Below are 23,345 nucleotides of genomic sequence, written 5' to 3' on the forward strand. Positions count from 1 at the left end.
TTACTATGGGGGATGAATTACTATGTGGGGGATGAATTACTATGGGGGATGAATTACTATATGGGGGATGAATTACTATGGGGGATGAATTACTATGGGGGATGAATTACTATATGGGGGATGAATTACTATGGGGGATGAATTACTATATGGGGGATGAATTACTATGGGGGATGAATTACTATGGGGGATGAATTACTATATGGGCGATGAATTACTATATGGGGGATGAATTACTATGGGGGATGAATTACTATAGGGGGGATGAATTACTATAGGGGGGATGAATTACTATAGGAGGGATAAATTACAATATAGGGGGGATGAATTACTATATGGGGGATTAATTACTATGGGGGATGAATTACTATGGGGGATGAATTACTATATGGGGGATGAATTACTATGGGGGGTGAATTACTATAGGGGGGATGAATTACTATAGGGGGGATGAATTACTATAGGGGGGGTGAATTACTATATGGGGGATGAATTACTATAGGGGGGGTGAATTACTATATGGGGGATGAATTACTATAGGGGGGATGAATTACTATAGGGGGGATGAATTACTATATGGGGGATGAATTACTATATGGGTGATGAATTACTATGGGGGATGAATTACTATATGGGGGATGAATTACTATGGGGGATGAATTACTATGTGGGGGATGAATTACTATGGGGGATGAATTACTATATGGGGGATGAATTACTATGGGGGATGAATTACTATATGGGGGATGAATTACTATGGGGGATGAATTACTATATGGGGGATGAATTACTATGGGGGATGAATTACTATATGGGGGATGAATTACTATGGGGGATGAATTACTATATGGGGGATGAATTACTATATGGGGGATGAATTACTATGGGGGATGAATTACTACAGGGGGGATGAATTACTATATGAGGGATGAATTACTATATGGGGGATGAATTACTATATGGGGGATGAATTACTATGGGGGATGAATTACTATATGGGGGATGAATTACTATAGGGGGGATGAATTACTATAGGGGGGATGAATTACTATATGGGGGATGAATTACTATATGGGGGATGAATTACTATGGGGGATGAATTACTATATGGGGGATTAATTACTATGGGGGATGAATTACTATGTGGGGGATGAATTACTATGGGGGATGAATTACTATATGGGGGATGAATTACTATGGGGGATGAATTACTATATGGGGGATGAATTACTATATGGGGGATGAAATACTATGGGGGATGAATTACTATATGGGGGATGAATTACTATGGGGGATGAATTACTATATGGGGGATGAATTACTATAGGGGGGATGAATTACTATGGGGGATGAATTTCTATATGGGGGATGTATTTTCAGTTTTAAAAATGTGGCTCTCAAAATAAATTTCAATCGTGGTTTTGGCGAGATTTGGCTCAGTTGAAAAAAAAGGTTGCCCACCACTGACCTAAGGCTATGATTGTGATTATGACGATACACTGTGGCCCTGATTAACCCTTTGCTTACTGGGCCCTTAAACCCCCTTCATGACCAGAGCGCTTTTTGCAATATATGCAGTGTCGGATTTGTTTTAAATGTTGCAATGGTTTTGCGGCTCCCAGTCTTTTTTTCCCTCTCGGAAACGGGTCCAAGTGGCTCTTTATGTCTTAAAGGTTGCAGACCCCTGGTCTAGGTAGATGTTCTCAAAACCGGAGGTCCACTTTAAGGATACGGGTGCAGCCTCTTCAGTACCGTGGAATAGTCACCAGGGGGAGCTCTGGGGGATTAAATGCTCAAAGCAGAGCAACAGATGGAAATACCCATAGTGTAGTATTGTCAGAAAAATTTAATGAAGGAAGTTATGCAGCAGCAAACATATATAGAAATCCTCATACATGTAAATGCTGAACATGTGCCAAAGGCTGTATCAAAGCAGTAGGCAGGAATATTGCAGCAACAAGTTATTATGAGCACTAACCAGCTGGTGATCAAATGTGGCCACTGGATCTCCGTGACCCAGTGGTGTGACGTCAAAGCTTGCAGGCTCCTCCAAGCGGATGGGTTGGAGTATAAGGATAGGATTGCCGAGAGCATCCAACCCGTGATTCCGAATTTTTGGAGTGTTAGTTGCATGAATAGCCAATGTATTCGGTCGAATGCTTTTTCCACATCTAAAGACAGGAGTAGAGAGGGTTGTTTTGTGGTTTCCAGGTTGTGGATTAGGGAGATGAGTCTCCGGGTTGCATCTGGTGCCTGGCGACCAGGGATAAATCCTACTTTATCTGGATGGATAAGCAGAGGGAGGTATGGAAGTAGTCTTTGCGCTATGATTTTGGCATATAGTTTTATATCCGTGTTTAGTAATGAGATTGGTCTATAGTTCTTTACGAGTTGAGGGTCTTTACCTGGTTTTGGGATTGTTGTAATTATGGATTGGAGCATTTATTTGGGGAAGTCACCAGTCGAGGTGGCATGGTTGAAGAGAGTAGTAAGGTGTGGTGTAAGAACGAGTGCAAGTATTTTGTAGAATTCATTGATGAAGCCGTCGTTTCCTGGTGATTTGTTTAGGGGCAATGATTTAATGGATCTGGTTATTTCTGCGGGGGAGATTGGGGTAGAGATAGTAGAGAGTTGTGAAGGGATAAGTTGAGGGAGATTAGTTGTGCTTAAGAATTTTTGTATGGATATTGTTGTCGGTTGTTTTGTGTTTGGGTCATCTTTGATTTTATAAAGTGATTGATAGTAGGTAGCGAAAGCATTAGCTATGTCTTGTGGATTTGTGAGAGATGTACGTGTGCTTGGGTGTTGGATTGAGGATATTTTGGATTTGAGCCGTTGTTGTTTAATCAGTTTCGATAGCAGTGAGTTAGCTTTGTTGTTTAGAGAGTAAAATTCTGCTTTCGATTTTTGTAGGTTATATTCGTATAGTAGTAGAGATCGGAGTTTGTGTCTGTCTGAAGTCAATGATTCGTGTATGGAAGGATTGGGGTTGTGTTTATTAAATTCTTCTTTTAGTTTTATGGATGTAAGAAGTTGGTCAATTTGCTGGGTTCTCTGTTGATGCGGGAGTTTAATTATATGAGTATACCTCTCATATAGGCTTTATAAGTAGACCAGAGTGTGGTAATGGTGGTGACAGGTGTGTCATTGAATTCGAAAAAAATACTTTATGGGCTTCTAGTAAATGTTCCTGGTTATCTGGGTTCTTCAATCTCCAGATATGTGGAATTGCAGAGTGATGATTACTGTCCAGAGTTACTTGGATTGGGGCGTGGTCCGACCAAGTTATTGTGCCGATTTTGGAAGATGTTGCATGCTGTAGTGTCCATTTGTCGGTAAGAAAGAGGTTGATTCTAGAGTAGGATAGGTGAGAGGGGGAGTAGTAGGTGTAGTCTCTTTCGGTGCTGTGGTGACATCTCCAAATGTCATAGAGATCATGGTCATGCAGAAAGCGATTAAGATTATTTTTGGTTGAGCGTTTGTTAGTGGAGGAGTCCAGGAGCGGGTTCCCAATGATTTTAAAATCTCCACCGATGAGTAGTCTACCCTGTTTATGGGAAGAGATGGTGGAGTGGAGTTTGCGAAAGAATTGTAATTGGTTGTTGTTGGTACCATAGACGTTGACCAAGGTATATGGCATATCATTAAGCTTGCAGATTTAGATGTGAAAGCGCCCTTGAGGGTTTGCTATTTACGAGATGTGGTGGAATTGTGTAGAGTCCTTTATAGCTGTTATAATCCCATTCTTCTTCTTTGCGTTAGTGGCCATTGGTGTAATTGGAATTTAGGTATCTTGGTAGATGAGAAGTTTGTTTCTTGAACGAAAAGAATATCCGTCTGGAGTGTGCGGGCTTCTTTTTGGAGCATTGATCTTTTGAAAGGGGAGTTCAGACCGCTACCATTACAGTGGGGCAAAAAAGTATTTAGTCAGCCACCAATTGTGCAAGTTCTCCCACTTACAAAGATGAGAGCGGCCTGTAATTGGCATCATAGGTAGACCTCAACTATGAGAGACAAAATGAGAAAACAAATCCAGACAATCACATTGGCTGATCTGGAAAGAATTTATTTGCAAATTATGGTGGAAAATAAGTATTTGGTGAATATGAAAAGTTCATCTCAGTACTTTGTTATATATCCTTTGTTGGCAATGACAGAGGTCAAACGTTTCCTGTAAGTCTTCACAAGGTTGGCACACGCTGTTGCTGGTATGTTGGCCCATCCTCCATGCAGATCTCCTCTCGAGCAGTGATGTTTTGGGGCTGTCGCTGGGCAACACGGACTTTTAACTTCCTCCAAAGGTTTTCTATGGGGTTGAGATCTGGAGACTGGCTAGGCCACTCCAGGACCTTAAAATGCTTCTTACGAAGCCACTCCTTCGTTGCCCGGGCGGTATGATTGGGATCATTGTCATGTTGGAAGACCCAGCCACGTTTCATCTTCAATGCCCTTGCTGATGGAAGGAGGTTTGCACTCAAAATCTCACGATACATGGCCCCATTCATTTTGTCCTGTACATGGATCAGTCATCCTGGTCCCTTTGTGGAGAAACAGCCCCAAAGCATGATATTGCCACCCTCATGCTCCACAGTAGGTATGGTGTTCTTTGGATGCAACTCAGCATTCTCTCTCCTCCAAACACGACGAGTTGTGTTTGTACCAAACAGTTCTATTTTGGTTTCATCTGACCATATGACATTCTCCCAATCCTCTTCTGGATCATCCAAATGCTCTCTAGCAAACTTCAGACGGGCCCGGACATGTACTGGCTTAAGCAGGGGGACACGTCTGGCACTGCAGGATCTGAGTCCCTGGCGGCGTAGTGTGTTACTGATGGTAGCCTTTGTTACGTTGGTCCCAGCTCTCTGCAGGTCATTCACTAGGTCCCCCTGTGTGGTCCTGGGATTTTTCCTCACCGTTCTTGTAATCATTTTGACCCCACGGGGTGAGATCTTGTGTGGAGCCCCAGATCGAGGGAGATTATCAGTGGTCTTGTATGTCTTCCATTTTCTAATTATTGCTCCCACAGTTGATTTGTTCACACCAAGCTGCTTGCCTATTGCAGATTCAGTCTTCCCAGCCTGGTGCAGGTCTACAATTTTGTTTCTGGTGTCCTTCAACAGCTCTTTGGTCTTCACCATAGTGGAGTTTGGAGTGTGACTGTTTGAGGTTGTGGACAGGTGTGTTTTATACTGATAACAAGTTCAAACAGGTGCCATTGATACAGGTAATGAGTGCAGGACAGAGGAGCCTCTTAAAGAAGAAGGTACAGGTCTGTGAGAGCCAGAAATCTTGCTTGTTTGTAGGTGACCAAATACTTATTTTCCACCATAATTTGCAAATAAATTCTTTCCAGATCAGCCAATGTGATTGTCTGGATTTGTTTTCTCATTTTGTCTCTCATAGTTGAGGTCTACCTATGATGCCAATTACAGGCCTCACTCATCTTTTTAAGTGGGAGAACTTGCACAATTGGTGGTGACTAAATACTTTTTTGCCCCACTGTATAATGCACAAGGGAACTCTCAATACTATTAGAATGACCTATTATTGTAATGATGTTGGTTAAAAAAATAAATTAAATAAATAAAATTATTTATATACAGTATATATACCGTATATACTCGAGTATAAGCCGAGTTTTTCAGCACATTTCTTGTGCTGAAAAACGGCCCCCTCAGCTTATACTCGAGTCAACATCTGCAGATAGTGGAGCGAGGCTCCGTCAAGGGGGGTGCGTACAGGGGTGGGCAGAGGGCTGCTGTCTCTTACCTGGCTCCGGTCCCACGATGATCCATCCAGGAAGCGCTGCTCCTTCCATCACTCCGGCCACTCCCTCACTCCTGCCGCTCGGCTCCGCCTCCTCATCGGTGATTGGCCGCCAGAACTGTAGCTCAGGAAAGGTACACAGGCGGCCAATCACGGGCGAGGAGGCGGAGCCGAGCGAGGTTATCGCTTTTTGGCCTTTTGGCTAAGATCAAGTGTAGTATCTGTTCTTATCAGTGTCCAGTGGGGGTGCTCCCGGCCATTCTAGCTATGCGGGGATGACTGTTGTATAGTACCCTCACTGGTATGATGGGGGTCCGGAAGGCTAGTACCGGAGGGACAGAAACCGGGGAGCGCCATGATTCGTTCTGGGGCCCTGGGAGTAATTCCTCCGGGAACACTGGAAAGACCCAGTACCTCCTGATTTGGACGGATCTACCTTGGTCTGGCCAGGGGCTGAGGAGGCAGAAAGTCCGCAAACTCGGTGCCCCCTGAGTAGACGCTCTCAGGGGTGCCACTAGTAACACCTGGGTGTGGGACCCCACTGTGTGAACATGGCACATGGTCACTGTTTTTACATTCTTTTTGCACAGCGCCCTAAGGACCAGGCCTTTTGGCTAGGACCAGGGCAATTTTTGCTACGGGCCTCAGGGCCTGGTCTGTGCACAATTTGGCACGGTACCACTTTTTTATTTTCTATTTATTTAATTTATTTCACCTCCCACGTTTGTCACTTTTTTCTTTCGCTTATGTGTGTGTTTTCACGGATGGAGGGTGTGGGTCCTCGGGCCTACCCTGAAGTCTAGGGGGAGGATGTGTGGCCTTTTGGTTCCTTCCTCCCCTGATCCCTAGGGGGCTTTTCTTCGGGAGAGCCCCCTGACCAAGTACTGTGTGTCTGGCTTTGGCTGGACACAAGGAACGGTGGTCCACCAGGCCTTTTGGCCAGGAGGACCAATTGGGAACCTTGTCCCCGTCAGGAGCTTCGTGCCCCGGGGGATCAGGGTAAGCGGTCCAAGCCCCTTTAGGGGTAGGACACAGCACACCCCTAAGTGCACTTTTTCGTGTGGTGTTTTGCACTTGCACATTTTTTGTGAACACTTACGGGATTTTACGTTTATAGTTGCACGTTTGCGGACTTAAAAAAAATAAAAATAAATAAATAGTGGAGTTTGGAGTGTGACTGTTTGAGGTTGTGGACAGGTGTCTTTTATACTGATAACAAGTTCAAACAGGTGCCATTGATACAGGTAATGAGTGCAGGACAGAGGAGCCTCTTAAAGAAGAAGGTACAGGTCTGTGAGAGCCAGAAATCTTGCTTGTTTGTAGGTGACCAAATACTTATTTTCCACCATAATTTGCAAATAAATTCTTTCCAGATCAGCCAATGTGATTGTCTGGATTTGTTTTCTCATTTTGTCTCTCATAGTTGAGGTCTACCTATGATGCCAATTACAGGCCTCTCTCCTCTTTTTAAGTGGGAGAACTTGCACAATTGGTGGAGGACTAAATACTTTTTTGCCCCACTGTAAATGATGTTATATTGATCATGTTGTAGGTCATTGGGTTGATTGGTGGAGTCGGAGGGTTGTTTCTGGGTAGGATGAGATAAGCTGTGTAAGCTCGGTAGGCCGAAGGATAGATCTTCTTCTGGTTTGGTGAGATAATGGTTATTTACTCGATGGTGCACATAAGAGATTCCGTATGGTGCTGATAGTTTCAAACGGTCTGTCGTTGTAGGTGGTCGACTGGTGGTGCGGGGAATGGTGGACAGGACAGGGAGTAAAAGGGGCTTGCGGTGAATGCAAGCAACATGGGTAGCAGAAGGTGCTACTTCAAAAAACAGGGGGGTGTGAACAAGCCATGACCAAAGGAAAAATAAGGTCATGCCAAATAAAGTCTCGTAACTGAAAGGTATTTAGGAGAGGGCCGATCACCAGGAGGTAAGAGGTTGTGGTTTAGCAGCCGGAGCATTAAGAATGTGATGTACTGAGGGTGTGGTTGCTCAGATTCACTCTGCCTCCATTTGTTGTGTGCCCGCGGAGGAGGGCTGGTGGGGATCCTCGGGTATTATGGTCCATGCTTTCAGTAAAGCGATACCTGTTTCCAGGTCTTTAATTGTATGTAGTCTGCCCAGGTGTTTGACGGTCAATTTGGTGGGAAAGCCCCGTTGGTAGCCTATTCCATGGTTTCGAAGGGCCTTAGTTATGTTGATCATTTTTTTACGGTTAAGGAGAGTGGCTTTTGACAGATCTGCATACAATCTGATATTTGCATTTGATGGCGGAAGCTGTGGAGGGTTTCTGGCTGCTGTCATTATTTTTTATTTTACGTGGTAAAAGTGAATGCGCGCCAGGACATCCCTTGGGATGGATGGTGATAGGAATGCGGGTTTAGGTATTCTATGCGCTCGATCTATGGTGAGCTCCATATTAGGTGTTAGGTATGAGGTGTTTCATATATTGTTGGATATATGAGGTTAGCGAATCATTAGTGATAGTTTCAGGGATGCCTCTGAATTTAATATTGTTGCGCCTGGAGCTGTCCTCTAGATCCGCCAGTTTCAGGTTTATTTGCTCTATTTCAGAGGTGTGATCATCGTATGCGTCGATCAGGTCGTTATGGGCTGCGATAACCTCCCCCATTCTCGTTTCAATATGGCATAACCTATGATCTTGCTGTTGGACCGCATTCGAGATCTGGGATATTGATGTGGCGATGTCATTATGTAGTGTTTGCCATAAGGACAGCAGCATGTTCTTCATGCAGATTTCCGTTATGGGCTGATCTGAGGCAGGGAAAGACTCAATTAGGGATGGCTCTGCGGAGTGCTGAGGAAAGGGATGGTTGAAATCATGGTATGTAGCTGGGGTGTCTGAGTCTAAGTGAGGTTTAGACTTGGCTGGGCTGCTTGTGGTGGGTGATAGAGGGGGAGACAACTCACCCGAGTCTCCAGGGTAGAGAGGCGAGCAGAGCCTGTCATGTAGCAGCTGGGATCTGTTGTCCCCCTTGTGGTCTCTGTGTGCAGTATCCTTGCAGCCGGCGCCATCTTGGATCCCTGCAGACACTGCAGGGAAGAATTGTGTGAGCTTCCCTGGTTGCCCAGGGGCTTTGCAGCGATGAGGCATATCGGGTGAGTGTTGCACACCCTTTATGTAGCTGACCGTGGGTTCCGGGCTGCTTAGTGTCGGGTTGAGCCACAGATCTCCTGGCGGGTGGACGGAGCGGAGCTCAGCACATGTCCATGCGGAAGCCGACCATGCATGCGCCCCTCCAGCATTACCTATAACTCTGTCTCCTCCTCTCCAACTCCTCTTTCTGTAGGGGTCCCTCAAGGTTTTGTCCTTGGACCCCTTCTCTTCTCCATCCACACCTCCTCCCTTGGTCACTTGATAAACTCCCATGGCTTTAAGTACCATCTCTATGCCGATGACACACAAATCTATCTTTCTACCCCTCACCTCACCCCTTCAGTCTCCTCTCGCATTACTAACCTACTAAGTGACATATCGGCATGGATGTCACTCCACTTCCTCAAACTCAATCTTTCCAAAACTGAGCTCTTAGTATTCCCCCCAGCCCGTGCCCCCTGCCCTGACTTCTCTATCAAGATCTATAACACAATCATCAGTCCCTCCCCTCATGCCAGGGTACTAGGTGTAATCCTAGACTCCCATCTGTCCTTTCACCCCCAAATCCAATCACTGTCCAAATCTTGTAGACTTCACCTCCGCAACATCTCCAAGATACGCCCATTCCTAACCTCAGAAACCACTAAGCAACTTATTCCCTCCCTTGTTATATCTCGCCTCGACTATTGTAACTCCCTCCTCATTGGCCGACCTCATCGCAGGCTATCCCCTCTTCAGTCTATCTTGAACGCTGCTGCCAGAAATATTCCACCTTACTAACCATCCTGTATCTGCCACCCCTCTCTGCCAATCCCTCCACTGGCCTCCATTCAGTGTCCTCCACCCCTCTCTGCCAATCCCTCCACTGGCCTCCATTCAGGGTCCTCCACCCCTCTCTGCCAATCCCTCCACTGGCCTCCATTCAGTGTCCTCCACCCCTCTCTGCCAATCCCTCCACTGGCCTCCATTCAGTGTCCTCCACCCCTCTCTGCCAATCCCTCCACTGGCTTCCCATTGCCCAACGGATAAAATTCAAAACATTAACAATAACATATAAAGCCATTTATAACTCTGCCCCAAATTACATCACCAATCTTGTCTCCAAATATCACCTAAACCATACTCTCCACTCCTCGTGCAACCTCCTGCTCTTTAGCTACCTTGTCTTCTCCTCCCATGCTCATCTTCAGGACTTCTCCAGAGCTTCACCTATCCTCTGGAACTCTCTACCCCAATTTATCAGACTATCACCTACTCTGCTCACTTTTAGGCAATCTCTGAAAACTTATCTCTTCAGGGAAGCCTATCCTGCCCTCAGCTAATAATGTAATCTTCTACTCCTCCTACCAGTCCATCCCCCACAGTGACTACCTTTTGTACCAATAGCCCCTCCCTCTTGGATTGTAAGCTCCTGGGATCAGGGCCCTCCTATCCCTCTTGTATTGAACTGTATTGTTGCTGTATTGTCTCCCGTTATATTGTAAAGCGCTGAGCAAACTGTTGGCGCCATAAATCCTGTATAATAATAATAATAATAATGTCCTGAAAGAATATATCTCTATAATGATCCCAGACACAGATATTCATCCTAAAATGTGATCAGTAAAGTCTCCGGAGTACACAGAGATCTGAGAAATATGATATGTCCTGGCAAAATCCAAAGAGAAAGTTCATCTTTCATGTTTAAAGAGGTGGGATGCACCTGGGAGCAATGTACAGAAACCTCATAGAGCGCCCCCCAAAGCTCCTCCTCCCAATGTCCCTCCATCCAGAGTCAGAGAGTCCTATGACATCACACTGACCTCACAGCTCCTCCCTCAATGTCCCTCCATCCAGAGTCAGAGAATCCTATGACATCACACTGACCTCACAGCTCCTCCTCCCAATGTCCCTCCATCCAGAGTCAGAGAATCCTATGACATCACACTGACCTCACAGCTCCTCCTCCCAATGTCCCACCATCTATATGTTCTATGACATCACACTGACCTCACAGCTCCTCCCCCAATGTCTCTCCATCCAGAGTCAGAGAATCCTATCTCCTAGATTGTAAGCTTGAAAGAGCAGGGCCCTCATTCCCCTCATGTTTTGCATTGTATTGGTATTGTTCTGTCACATGTTCTGTCCCCTTTGTAATGTACAGCGCTGAGCGAACTATTGGCGCTTTATAAATACTGTATAATAATAATAATGACATCACACTGACCTCACAGCTCCTCCTCCCATATCCCTCCATTTGACTTTTCTGATGCTCTTAGTATGTGGGGTCCCTTGGTATCCTCACATGTAAAGTGGGACTGTTGGTCCTGCGTTGTATGTAATGACATCAGAATGCTGCAACAAGCCTATACCCTGCGTAGTGTGGGGGTCCTGTGGGGGGAATTATACCTCAGCCTGAAGTGGGGCTTTAATAAAATGGAGACCTGAATGGAGAGGTGAGGAGGATTCTGGGAATATCATTTGATGTGACTATTTGTGTTCAGATGTAGAGTTTTCCTCCTGTGAAGTCTGGAGATCATATGACATCACATTGCCTCCACCTCCCTCCCTGATAGAAGAGAGAAAGAAGAAGAAGATTCTAGAAGTCACCAGAGAGATCACTGAGCTGCTGACAGGAGAGGTGAGCGGTGCCGGGAATTCTGGGACATTCTCCAGTAACAGACAAGGGATGTGTCTGGATGGTGACTGTATCATTGTGTGTGTCAGGTTCCTATAAGGTGTCAGGGTGTCACTGTCTATTTCTCCATGGAGGAGTGGGAGTATTTAGAAGGACACAAGGATCTCTACAAGGACGTCATGATGGACAATCAGCCGCCCCTCACATCACCGGGTAAGAGGAGACTTTATTGTAAAGGAGAGAGCAGTACGGAGGATCCACCTAGATCCCCCATCATCTGATAAACACATAGAAACAATGAATTCAGTCAGTGTGTGTGTTTCCTACAGATGGATCCAGTCATGGGAACCCACCAGAGAGATGTCCCCGTCCTCTCTATTCCAGGGATTCCACACAGGAAGGTCACACCATCCCTCACCATCATCAGGTAGATGGATCCAGTCATGGGAACCCACCAGAGAGATGTCCCCGTCCTCTGTATTCTCGGGATTCCACACAGGAAGGTCACACCATCCCTCACCATCATCAGGTAGATGATGACAATTATTGGTAGTTGTGATTTATACACAGCATGTTTGTTACAATGAATGTTTTATTATATCTTTCAGAGTGGAATCCTCGGGGATTATAATATTGTTGTTAAAGAAGAGTATAAAGAGGAGGATGAGGAGTATGGAGTGATGGAGGAGTTTTCAGAAGGACACAAGGATATGATGGAGCCACCTAATACCAGGAACCCACCAGAGAGATGTCCCCGTCCTCTGTATTCCCGGGATTCCACACAGGAAGGTCACACCATCCCTCACCATTGCAAGGTTGTTGGGATGGAGCATCTGATGGACTTGTAGAGAATGTGTGGATTTTTATGTGACCTTATATTTTACAGATGATATTTTCTCTCATTCTCTTGGTTTAGGGTGAAGATCTGATAGATATAAAAGTTGAGGTGAAATCAGAAGAAGAAGAGGCGTATGTGAGGGATGATCAGCAGTCTATGGAGGAGGATGGAATAACGGGGACATTTATAGAGGAGGACACTCCTACAGAGATCAGCACAGGTGGGTCATGAACACTAAATCCATTCCTCCACCCATACTGCTCACTGATTGGTCCAGAGTAGGGCGGGGACTGGGTGATATCAGCCTGTAATCCCCTGGTCACTTTCCTGAGCTGTGTTCCCCGTCCTGTATTCCTGGATTTCTCTCGGATAATCTTCCTTCTCTGTGCTGCAGACACAATTTATGTATCTAGACTGGATTTATGGAGATTCTGGGGTTCAGCTGGAAGCAAAAATGTTCATTTCAGCATAAGTGTTACTAGACCTAGGCACCTGGGGTGTGTGCTTTGGGTATTTTTCCCCACGCCCGGGTCTAGTAAGATCTCTGACAGTACAATTCTCCCAGGGTTCCTTGCTCTGTGGTCTGCTGGCTGTGCCGGGTGGAGGGATATGTCTGTAGTGTCTCAGACCCAAGTCACTGAGTGCAGTCTCAGGAGATGGGAGGCAGCGGTGTGGGATCTCTGCAACTTGTCTACAGTAAACATTTAAGCGTCCACTGATTACTGAATACCAATATTATGAGTCCTGACCCTTACACTGTATAATTTATATTGTACATTACATACTCCTGACCCCTGCACTATATACTCTGTGTTGTACATTACATACTCCTGACCCCTGCACTATATACTATATGTTGTACATTACATACTCCTGACCCCTGCACTATATACTCTATGTTGTACATTACATACTCCTGACCCCTGCACTATATACTCTATGTTGTACATTCCATACTCCTGACCTCTGCACTATATACTCTATATTGTACATTACATACTCCTGACCCCTGCACTCTATACTCTATGTTGTACATTACATACTCCTGACCCCTGCACTATATACTCTATGTTGTACATTACATAATCCTGACTTCTGCTCTCTATTCTCTTCCCACTGCTATATATAAACATAGGAAAACATTGGGAAGATGGCGATGAGTGATAGAGGGGGTGGGGACCCTCGTCCTATAATCCCCTCATCACTGTCCCTCCTATAAAAGACAGTTCTGGTTGTTTCCTCACTCTCTGACTAAGGTCCATGAATAAAGAAATGACCTGGTAGGAGATCAGAGGAGCCATTTCCTAGTTCCCTTGAGGGTGGAATTGTAAGCTCCTCAGAGACCAAGCTGCCTGATGTGGGCGGAGTCCTGGTTTGGTGGAACCAATCAGCTCCTGTCTAGTAATCCTCTTTGTCTTTGTATTTTAGTCCATGGCCGGGAGATGAGGAAAACCTCCGAGGATTGTCTCACTTTGTCTCCAGACTGGAAAATAGAAGATGAGGACTTTACACAGTATAGTCCAGGAGAAAACCCGGCTCCCTCCAATGTCCATCCGGCACCACCCAGTGTAGATGGACCATCGGATTCCTCGTATCCTGAGGAACCTCAGACTGTGCGGGACCGGGCCGGCCTTCCAACAGAGAAGAGGTTCTCCTGTACTGAGTGTGGGAAGGGGTTCTATTTTAAATCCCATCTAAATATTCATAAAAGGTCTCACACGGGGGGAAAACCATATTCCTGTCCTGAGTGCGGGAAATGTTTTTCACATAAGTCACATCTTGACACACATCAGAGATCTCACACGGGGGAGAAGTTGTATTCCTGTCCTAAATGCGGGAAATGTTTTTCACATAAGCGTAATCTTGACACACATCAGAGATCTCACACCGGGAAGAAGCCATATTCCTGCCCTGAGTGTGGGAGATGTTTTTCACAGACGTCAAGTCTATACAAACATCAGAAATCTCACACAGAAGTAAAGCCATATTCCTGTCCAGAGTGTGGGAAATGTTTCTCAGACAAGTCCCATCTTTACACACATCAGAGATCTCACAAGGGGGAGAAACCATATATCTGTTCTGAGTGCAGGAAATGTTTTTCACAGAAGTCCATTCTTTACAAACATCAGAGATCTCACACAGGGGAGAAGCCGTATTCCTGTCCTAAGTGCAAGAAATGTTTTTCAGACAAGTCCAATCTTTCCACACATCAGAGATCTCACATGGGGGAGAAGCCGTATTCCTGTCCTGAGTGCGGGAAATGTTTTTCACAGAAGTCTCATCTTTCCATACATCAGAGATCTCACACGGGGGAAAAGCCATATTCCTGTTCTGAGTGCGGGAAATGTTTTTCAGACAAGTCCAATCTTTCCACACATCAGAGATCTCACTTGGGGGAGAAGCCGTATTCCTGTCATGAGTGTGGGAAATGTTTTTCACAGAAGTCTCATCTTTCCATACATCAGAGATCTCACACGGGGGAGAAGCCATATTCCTGTTCTGAGTGCAAGAAATGTTTTTCAGACAAGTCCAATCTTTCCACACATCAGAGATCTCACATGGGGGAGAAGCCGTATTCCTGTCATGAGTGTGGGAAATGTTTTTCACAGAAGTCCCATCTTTCCAAACATCAGAGATCACACACGGGGGAGAAGCCACTTTCCTGTCCTGAGTGAGGGAAATGTTCCTCACTGAAGTCCTGTCTTCCTGTACATCAGGGGTCCCACACAACCCTGGAGGTGTATTAGTGCCTTGAGTGCGGGAAATGTCTTCTAGATGAATGTTGCTGGACATCCCAGCTCTCGTGGGGAAGAAGCACACCCTGATATACACCTCAGATATACTCCATGGCTGATCTTCATCATGGAAGAGACAGTTCATAAGGAGATGAGAGGTCACCAAAGACATGGATGAAGTGTGGGACCGGGTTGGCCATTGATGGCAGGAGAAGAATAAAAATGGAGTCCTGACCTGTGATTGGCTGAGTACATTTTGTGGTGGGAGATTTCACAAACACTTAGAGGTCTATTATTTATACTTTGTGGACAAATGTTCCAAGCACTCATTAGGCCCACAGTTGTAGGTGAGGACAATACTTGCATGGTGGGGGATCACTGAAGAGGTGGGTGGTAATAAAATGTCCCAATTCTAGAAGAGTGACTGATGGTGTACACATGGAAGCAATGGAATTGTGTGTATACTGGGAATGAAGGAGTGATTGGTGAATGCACATATTGGGACTTTCCTTTGTCTTTCTCCATACATGTTTCTTCTTGTATGTTTCCCGTGATACAAATGTCTGTGTATATGATCGGCACATGATGGTCTGTCTATGAAAAACGTTTCATTGATCTGATCATTTCCATGGTGATTGTGGACACATTGTGATTGGTTGATGGGGGATGGAAAGCACAGAGAGCAGGAAGTAGAGCGCCATCCTTTCTACCTTTCTCTATTCCTAGTTCAGATTTGTAGCAGAAATCCCCAACATGTAGCAATACACGGACAATTGATATCAGACAATGAGGCAGAGGAAAGCCAATCATGAAGCTGGGGGTGGTGCAGCATAGACTGGAACAGGGTCCTCCAGGAGTGCAGCTCACACTGCAGGCAGAACTCCTCCTACTGGGACATTCAGGCTTCACACAGCTACAGCTGCACTCCCGGGACTGCCACGCCTGGACTGTATATGGGGCGGTGTGGAGGGAGGAAGAGCAGGGATTGGCTAATGGAAAGTGGGAGCATCTCTGAGTTACCGATGGATATACAGTATATGGAGATCAAGGAGAGTTCATCTTCTGCCGGCTATAGATGGGGCCCTTCAACAGTTGGAGTATAGGGGATGATAATGACTGGGTCAAATCTGCAGAGAAGATGGAGTAATGGGATCTCCTTGGATGAAGTGGGGTAGAGGTGTCTGCTAGCGGTGTCCACGTGTGAGAAGTAGAGCGGAAGTGGGGGAGGGTAAAGGTGTCTGCTAGCAGTGTCCACGTGTGAGAAGTAGAGAGGAAGTGGGGGAGGGTAGAGGTGTCTGCTAGTAGTGTCCACGTGTGAGAATTAGAGTGGAGGTGGGGGAGGGTAAAGGTGTCTGCTAGCCCTGTCCACGTGTGAGAAGTAGAGCAGAAGTGGGGGAGGGTAAAGGTGTCTGCTATCGGTGACCACATGTGAGAAGTAGAGCAGAAGTGGGGGAGGGTAAAGGTCTCTGCTAGCGGTGTCCATATGTAAGGCACAGAGTGAAGGTTGGGCAATCGCCCTCCACCAATCATGATTGAAGATAAAACTGTGGTGCAGGAAAGGGGGGTGAAAAGGCTCTGGAGCAGATAGGATGATGTGATGAATGCACAGCGGGCTGCAGTGGAAACCACTGATTATGGTCAGTATGGATGTCCCCGTGTCTCTGGCTGCTGGTGATAAATGTGGTTCTAGGTACCTGCCACTGGAAGGTGCGGTGTCACTGAACTGCTGGCTGCTTACGTAGGATGGTCACTGGAAGGTGCGGTGTCACTGAACTGCTGGCTGCTTATGTAGGATGGTCACTGGAAGGTGCGGTGTCACTGAACTGATTGCTGCTTATGTAGGATGGTCACTGGAAGATGCGGTGTCACTGAACTGATTGCTGCTTATGTAGGATGGTCACTGGAAGGTGTGGTGTCACTGAACTGTTTGCTGCTTACGTAGGACGGCCACTGGAAGATGTGGTGTCACTGAACTGTTTGCTGCTTACGTAGGATGGTCACTGGAAGATGCAGTGTCACTGAACTGTTTGCTGCTTACGTAGGATGGTCACTGGAAGATGCGGTGTCACTGAACTGCTGGCTGCTTACGTAGGATGGTCACTGGAAGATGCGGTGTCACTGAACTGCTGGCTGCTTACGTAGGATGGTCACTAAAAGGTGTGGCTACATTGAACTGCTGGCTGCTTATGTAGGATGGTCACTAGGTGTGGTGTCACTGAACTGCTTGCTGCTTATGTAGGATGGTCACTAGAAGGTGCAGTGCCACTGAACTACTGGCTGCTTACGTAGGATGTCACTGGAAGATGCGGTGTCACTGAATTGCTTGCTGCTTACATAGGATTGTCACTTGAAGGTGCGGTGTCACTGAACTGGTTGTTGCGTACGTAGGACGGTCACTGGAAGGGTGGATGTAGAACTCCCGTGTCGCTGTTTCTCTCCACAGAAACTAGCAGAAGGGCAGCACACAACTGAACACTCCAGAGCCCCCAGCTCAAGACCCCGAGACCACCAATTACAGTAAGTTTATAAACTCTCCAAGGATCCCGTTGCTTTGGCTCTCAAGCCAGTTGTAGTCTCTGGGCCGATTCATTCTTCAGTAAGTGTTGGTTGAAGGACTACATGTCCCAGGATCCTCTGCTTTCAAGGTCAGTAGGAGTGGTCTCCCTCTAGAGCAGGGGTGTCAAACTGGCGACCCTCCAGCTGTTGCAAAACCACAAGTTCCATCATGCCTCTGCCTTTGGGAGTCATGCTTGTAACTGTCAATCTTGCAATGCCTCATGGGACATGTAGTTTGGCAACAGCTGGAGGGCCACCAGTTTGACACCCGTGCTCTAGAGGCAGAAATGTGATGCAATGATCTATCCATGAACATAAGAGGAAATGAAACAACCTGTTGTGTACTCTGTAATGTTTCCTCTCCTCCATCCCTTAGTAGTCTGCACCTGGCTACACACTCCCCCCACTGAGAATCTTTGGTCCCCAAATGGGACAGGGTCTTTTCTCTTTTCCATCCAAACAAGTGAGGTGGATGGAGGAACCCCCCTTCCAGGACATTGTATTCTGAATATTTATCTGCCTGTTAGCACTGTGGAGGTGGGGGGATTGAAGGATGGAAGGCTTCAACTAAAGAGGAAGTCGTCAGTACAAGGGGCATTCCATATTGACAGTAAGTACTGTCTGTTGTGCTATTTTTTTGAAGAAATGTTTAACTGCTTCAGTGCCGCCCTAAATCAAAAATACAGCTACAGGGCGGTACGGCTGTGCAAAATCATATATATATATAAAATGGGAATTTGCAGTTCCGGGTAGGGGGCATGCACGTGTGCCCTAACCGCGCTGCCATTCAAGGCCTTCGTTGTCAACTACTGGATTCCAGCCGGTGATTACTCCTCAGCACCCGGTGATCACCGAGTATTACCGATGGGAGAGACCTGTGTATGAACAACACAGATCTCTAACCTGTCAACTCCTGCACACTGCTTTATATGGCTCTGTATAGCAGACCAATACAAAGCAGTGTACTCACAGTGAAGCGAACAGGTAACCCTCTGATGGCCCTTCATGTTAACCCCTTCCTGCCCAGTGCCATTAGTACAGTGTCAGTGTTTTTTATTAGCACTGATCACTTTATTGGTGTCACTGGAGATGTCAGTGACACCAAGTCAGTTCCCCCCCAGTGTCAGAATGCCAGCAGCATTCCCACTATAGTACTCTGATCGCCGTCATTACAAGTGTTTTGGCGGTTTTGCTACCTCACTTATTCCCTTGATGGTAAATATAATAAGTGATTACAACCTTTACATGAATTGAGCCAATCCCCATCCGGCTATTACCAATAATATTTATACCAAATGATAACAACTGTACAACAAATAAAGATCTGATTGGTTTACACAGAAAAGAAGCTTGCTACGAATGGAATATAACAAAATATAAAGGATATGATACTACACAAACAATGATGTTACCGTCTAACATACAGTATATTACCAGTACATAGAGAGGACTACAGGACAGAAACATAGAATCATTGTGGTACATTCCACAGACATCATGGGGTCCTGACACCTGGGCTCCAAGACGGATCACAAGAAGAGCAATGGCTTACTTTTATACCCCCCCATTCCAGGTAAAGGCACACCCTTCAATAAATTCCACTATTTTGCTATTTCTGTTCAATGGGGAGCTCTGTGACTTGTGTAAGATATCGGCCATCTGTACCTCCTCAGATAGAACTCATGATAGGCCAATGTCTAGCTGAGCATACCTCCTCTGAATTCAGTTCCCACAGGAAGATCAATGACAATACTCCCTAGGAGTATTTCCCTCTTTGTCTTTGTATTTTAGTCCATGGCCGGGAGATGAGGAAAACCTCCGAGGATTGTCTCACTTTGTCTCCAGACTGGAAAGTAGAAGATGAGGACATCACACAGTATAGTCCAGGAAAAAACCTGGCTCCCTCCAATGTCCATCAATCACCACCCAGTGTAGATGAACCATCGGATTCTTCGTATACTGAGGAACCTCAGACTGTGCGGGACCGGGCCAGTCTTCCACAGGGAAGAGCTTCTCCTGTACTGAGTGCGGGAAGAGGTTCCATTCTACATACCATCTTAATGTGCATAAAAGAACTCACACGGGGGAAAAGCCGTATTCTAGTATGTGAAAGACCAGGATGTACTAGGCCGCTGGTGCTTGCCAGTTTACCAAAAGGTAGCGTGGAACTAGTACTGGCACTCTGCTGCATATGAGAGCCATCAAAATTTACCGACAAGTGCTAGCAGAGATCAGGCCTGATTCTGTGAACACTGCGGTTTTGTGTGCAATGTATCAAGTGACAGTGACCTACTGACACTGCACTTACTGGGGGAGAAATGGGGGAAGCGTAGGGGCTAAATGCAGGTGCTGATCCCACTAATGCTGCATTTTTGGGGACACTATGCTAATGTGAACGCTGGTATAGTGCTGATCTGATCAAAGATATTGATCCGTTCAGACACTATAGTAGCAATGGAGGTTTATTGTGTATGAGCGTGTTCTGTGCGTGTACTGAGAGGCAATCTGACACTCTCTGGGAGGGGGAGTGAAAACCATGGGAGCGTGAATCATGTATATATATATATACAGTATATGTGATTTTGCACACCCATGCTGCCCTGTAGCAGTACTTTTGCTATAGGGCAGTCAGGAAGCGGTTTGTGTTATGGTTCTACGTTATTTTAACTGACAATTGAGCGGTCATGCAAGGCTGAACCAAAATTTAATGTACGTCCTTTTTTTCCCCACGAATAGAGCTTTCTTTTAACAGTATTTGAATACCTGTGCGGTTTTTATTTTTTGCGCTATAAAAAATGACTGACAATTTTGAGAAAATTGATTTTTTAATTTTTTTACTGGCCATGTTTAACCGGTTGCCGACCAGCCACAGTATATATACTGCGGCAGGGTGGCACCACTGCGCAAAATCACGTATATAAACATGATTCGTGCTCCCGATGTTTTCACAGGTAGGTGGGGCGTGTGCGCGCCCCCGTTGACCTGCTGGTGTCACGATTCAATCCCAGAGGGATCAATCATTCAATTTCAGCCAGTGATGTCCAGATGAAGTCAGATGATCAGTCCATGTCCTATCCTGTCCTGTGTTGACAGTTACACAGGACAGAATATGATGTCAATCTTCTCTGCCTGGGCACATTCAGTCCCAGAGAGAGAGGACACAGAAATCAGAGTACAAGCACTACACTTACAGTTAGAACACACTAGGTCACATTTAACCCATTGATCGCCCCCCTCATTAACCCCTTCACTGCCCTGTCACCAGTGACATTACAGTGGGGCAAAAAAGTATTTATTCAGCCACCAATTGTGCAAGTTCTCCCACTTAGAGAGAGGCCTGTAATTGGCATCATAGGTAGACCTCAACTATGAGAGACAAATGAGAAAACAAATCCAGACAATCACATTGGCTGATTTGGAAAGAATTTATTTGCAAATTATGGTGGAAAATAAGTATTTGGTCACCTACAAACAAGCAAGATTTCTGGCTCCCACAGACCTGTACCTTCTTCTTTAAGAGGCTCCTCTGTCCTGCACTCATTACCTGTATCAATGGCACCTGTTTGAACTTGTTATCAGTATAAAAGACACCTGTCCACAACCTCAAACAGTCACACTCCAAACCCCACTATGGTGAAGACCAAAGAGCTGTCGAAGGACACCAGAAACAAAATTGTAGACCTGCACCAGGCTGGGAAGACTGAATCTGCAATAGGCAAGCAGCTTGGTGTGAACAAATCAACTGTGGGAGCAATAATTAGAAAATGGAAGACATACAAGACCACTGATAATCTCCCTCGATCTGGGGCTCCACGCAAGATCTCACCCCGTGGGGTCAAAATGATCACAAGAACGGTGAGCAAAAATCCCAGGACCACACGGGGGGACCTAGTAAATGACCTGCAGAGAGCTGGGACCAACGTAACAAAGGCTACCATACGTAACACTACGCCGCCAGGGACTCAGATCCTGCAGTGCCAGACATGTCCCACTGCTTAAGCCAGTACATGTCCGAGCCCATCTGAAGTTTGCTAGAGAGCATTTGGATGATCCAGAAGAGGATTGGGAGAATGTCATATGGTCAGATGAAACCAAAATAGAACTGTTTGGTACAAACACAACTCGTCGTGTTTGGAGGAGAGAGAATGCTGAGTTGCATCCAAAGAACACCATACCTACTGTGAAGCATGGGGGTGGCAACATCATGCTTTGGGGCTGTTTCTCCGCTAAGGGACCAGGACGACTGATCCATGTACAGGACAGAATGAATGGGGCCATGTATCGTGAGATTTTGAGTGCAAACCTCCTTCCATCAGCAAGGGCATTGAAGATGAAACGTGGCTGGGTCTTCCAACATGACAATGATCCCAAACATACCACCCAGGCAATGAAGGAGTGGCTTCGTAAGAAGCATTTCAAGGTCCTGGAGTGGCCTAGCCAGTCTCCAGATCTCAACCCCATAGAAAACCTTTGGAGGGAGTTGAAAGTCCGTGTCTCCTAGCGACAGCCCCAAAACATCACTGCTCTAGAGGAGATCTGCATGGAGGATGGGCCAACATACCAGCAACAGTGTGTGCCAACCTTGTGAAGACTTACAGGAAACGTCTGACCTCTGTCATTGCCAACAAAGGATATATAACAAAGTATTGAGATGAACTTTTCATATTGACCAATTACTTGTTTTCCACCATAATTTGCAAATCAATTCTTTCCAAATCAGCCAATGTGATTGTCTGTCTGGATTTTTTTTCTCATTTTGTCTCTCATAGTTGAGGTCTACCTATGATGCCAATAACAGGCCTCTCTCATCTTTTTAAGTGGGAGAACTTGCACAATTGGTGGCTGACTAAATACTTTTTTGCCCCACTGTATATACAGTGTACAGATTTTTACTGATCACTGTATTAGTGTCGCTGGCGACTTCCGATAGTGTTAGCGTCAGTTAGCGCCCCTCCCAGATAGTGTAAGATTGTCTGTCAGTACATCAGTAATCACATTTAACCCCTTGATTGCCAGGAACACGCTCACTTGCACACTAAACCTCAATCGCTAGTATAGTGTCTGGTTGGCTCAATATTTTTGATCAGATCAGCACTATACTAGTGTTCACATTAGTAGTGTCCCCAAAATTCAGCGTTAGTGGGATCAGCCCCGACACCTGCCAGCACCTGAGTTTAGCCCCTACGCTTACCCCCCCCTTCTCCCCCAGCAAGTGCAGTGTCAGTAGATAACTGTCACTTGATACATTGCACACAAAACTGCAGTGTTTACAGAATCAGGCCTGATCTCTGTTAGCACTTGTCAATAAATTTTTTGTAGCAGTTCAAGCAGTCCCTGACAGCCAGGTGCTCTTTTTCCTATGAGTCGCACTAGGTACCTATAAATTTAGTGGCCAAAATGTCCAACCAAAGGTACACTAGTGAAGAGGCCTACAGATGTAGAAGACCTGTAAGAGGGCAATAGGCTCTACATATACAGTAAGTTTCAGATTTATGAGGGAAAAGGTAGTCATGTGGAGCCCCCCGGATGCCCAGACTACATGGGGAGCAGTGGCAAGATAGTTTGGGACTTGGCGTCATCCTTTTTCCATATGGGGTACCACTTATACGTGTTCAAGTGTGCCACGATTTAGACATTTGTACAATCTTGGAATTGGCGCATGTGGAACTGTGCAACCTAATCGCCGGGGCTTCCCCCAACGGCTT

The 23,345-nt window shown here is 45.9% G+C and overlaps 1 protein-coding gene and 2 pseudogenes across 1 annotated transcript in view; all 3 read left to right on the plus strand.

Moving 5' to 3' along the window:
* Positions 1-23,345, plus strand: part of LOC149460739 (uncharacterized) — a 111,207-nt gene that overhangs the window by 18,724 nt on the left and 69,138 nt on the right. The gene's annotated exons all lie outside the window — the stretch shown is intronic.
* Positions 5,952-6,067, plus strand: LOC149460741 (U2 spliceosomal RNA; annotated as a pseudogene).
* LOC149460742 (uncharacterized) overlaps positions 13,764-23,345 on the plus strand; it is a 50,665-nt pseudogene continuing 41,083 nt past the window's right edge.

This window comes from Staurois parvus, unplaced genomic scaffold (assembly GCF_062004578.1).
Source record: "Staurois parvus isolate SC_StPar_1 unplaced genomic scaffold, SC_StPar_1.0 ptg000221l, whole genome shotgun sequence".
NCBI lineage: Eukaryota > Metazoa > Chordata > Amphibia > Anura > Ranidae > Staurois > Staurois parvus.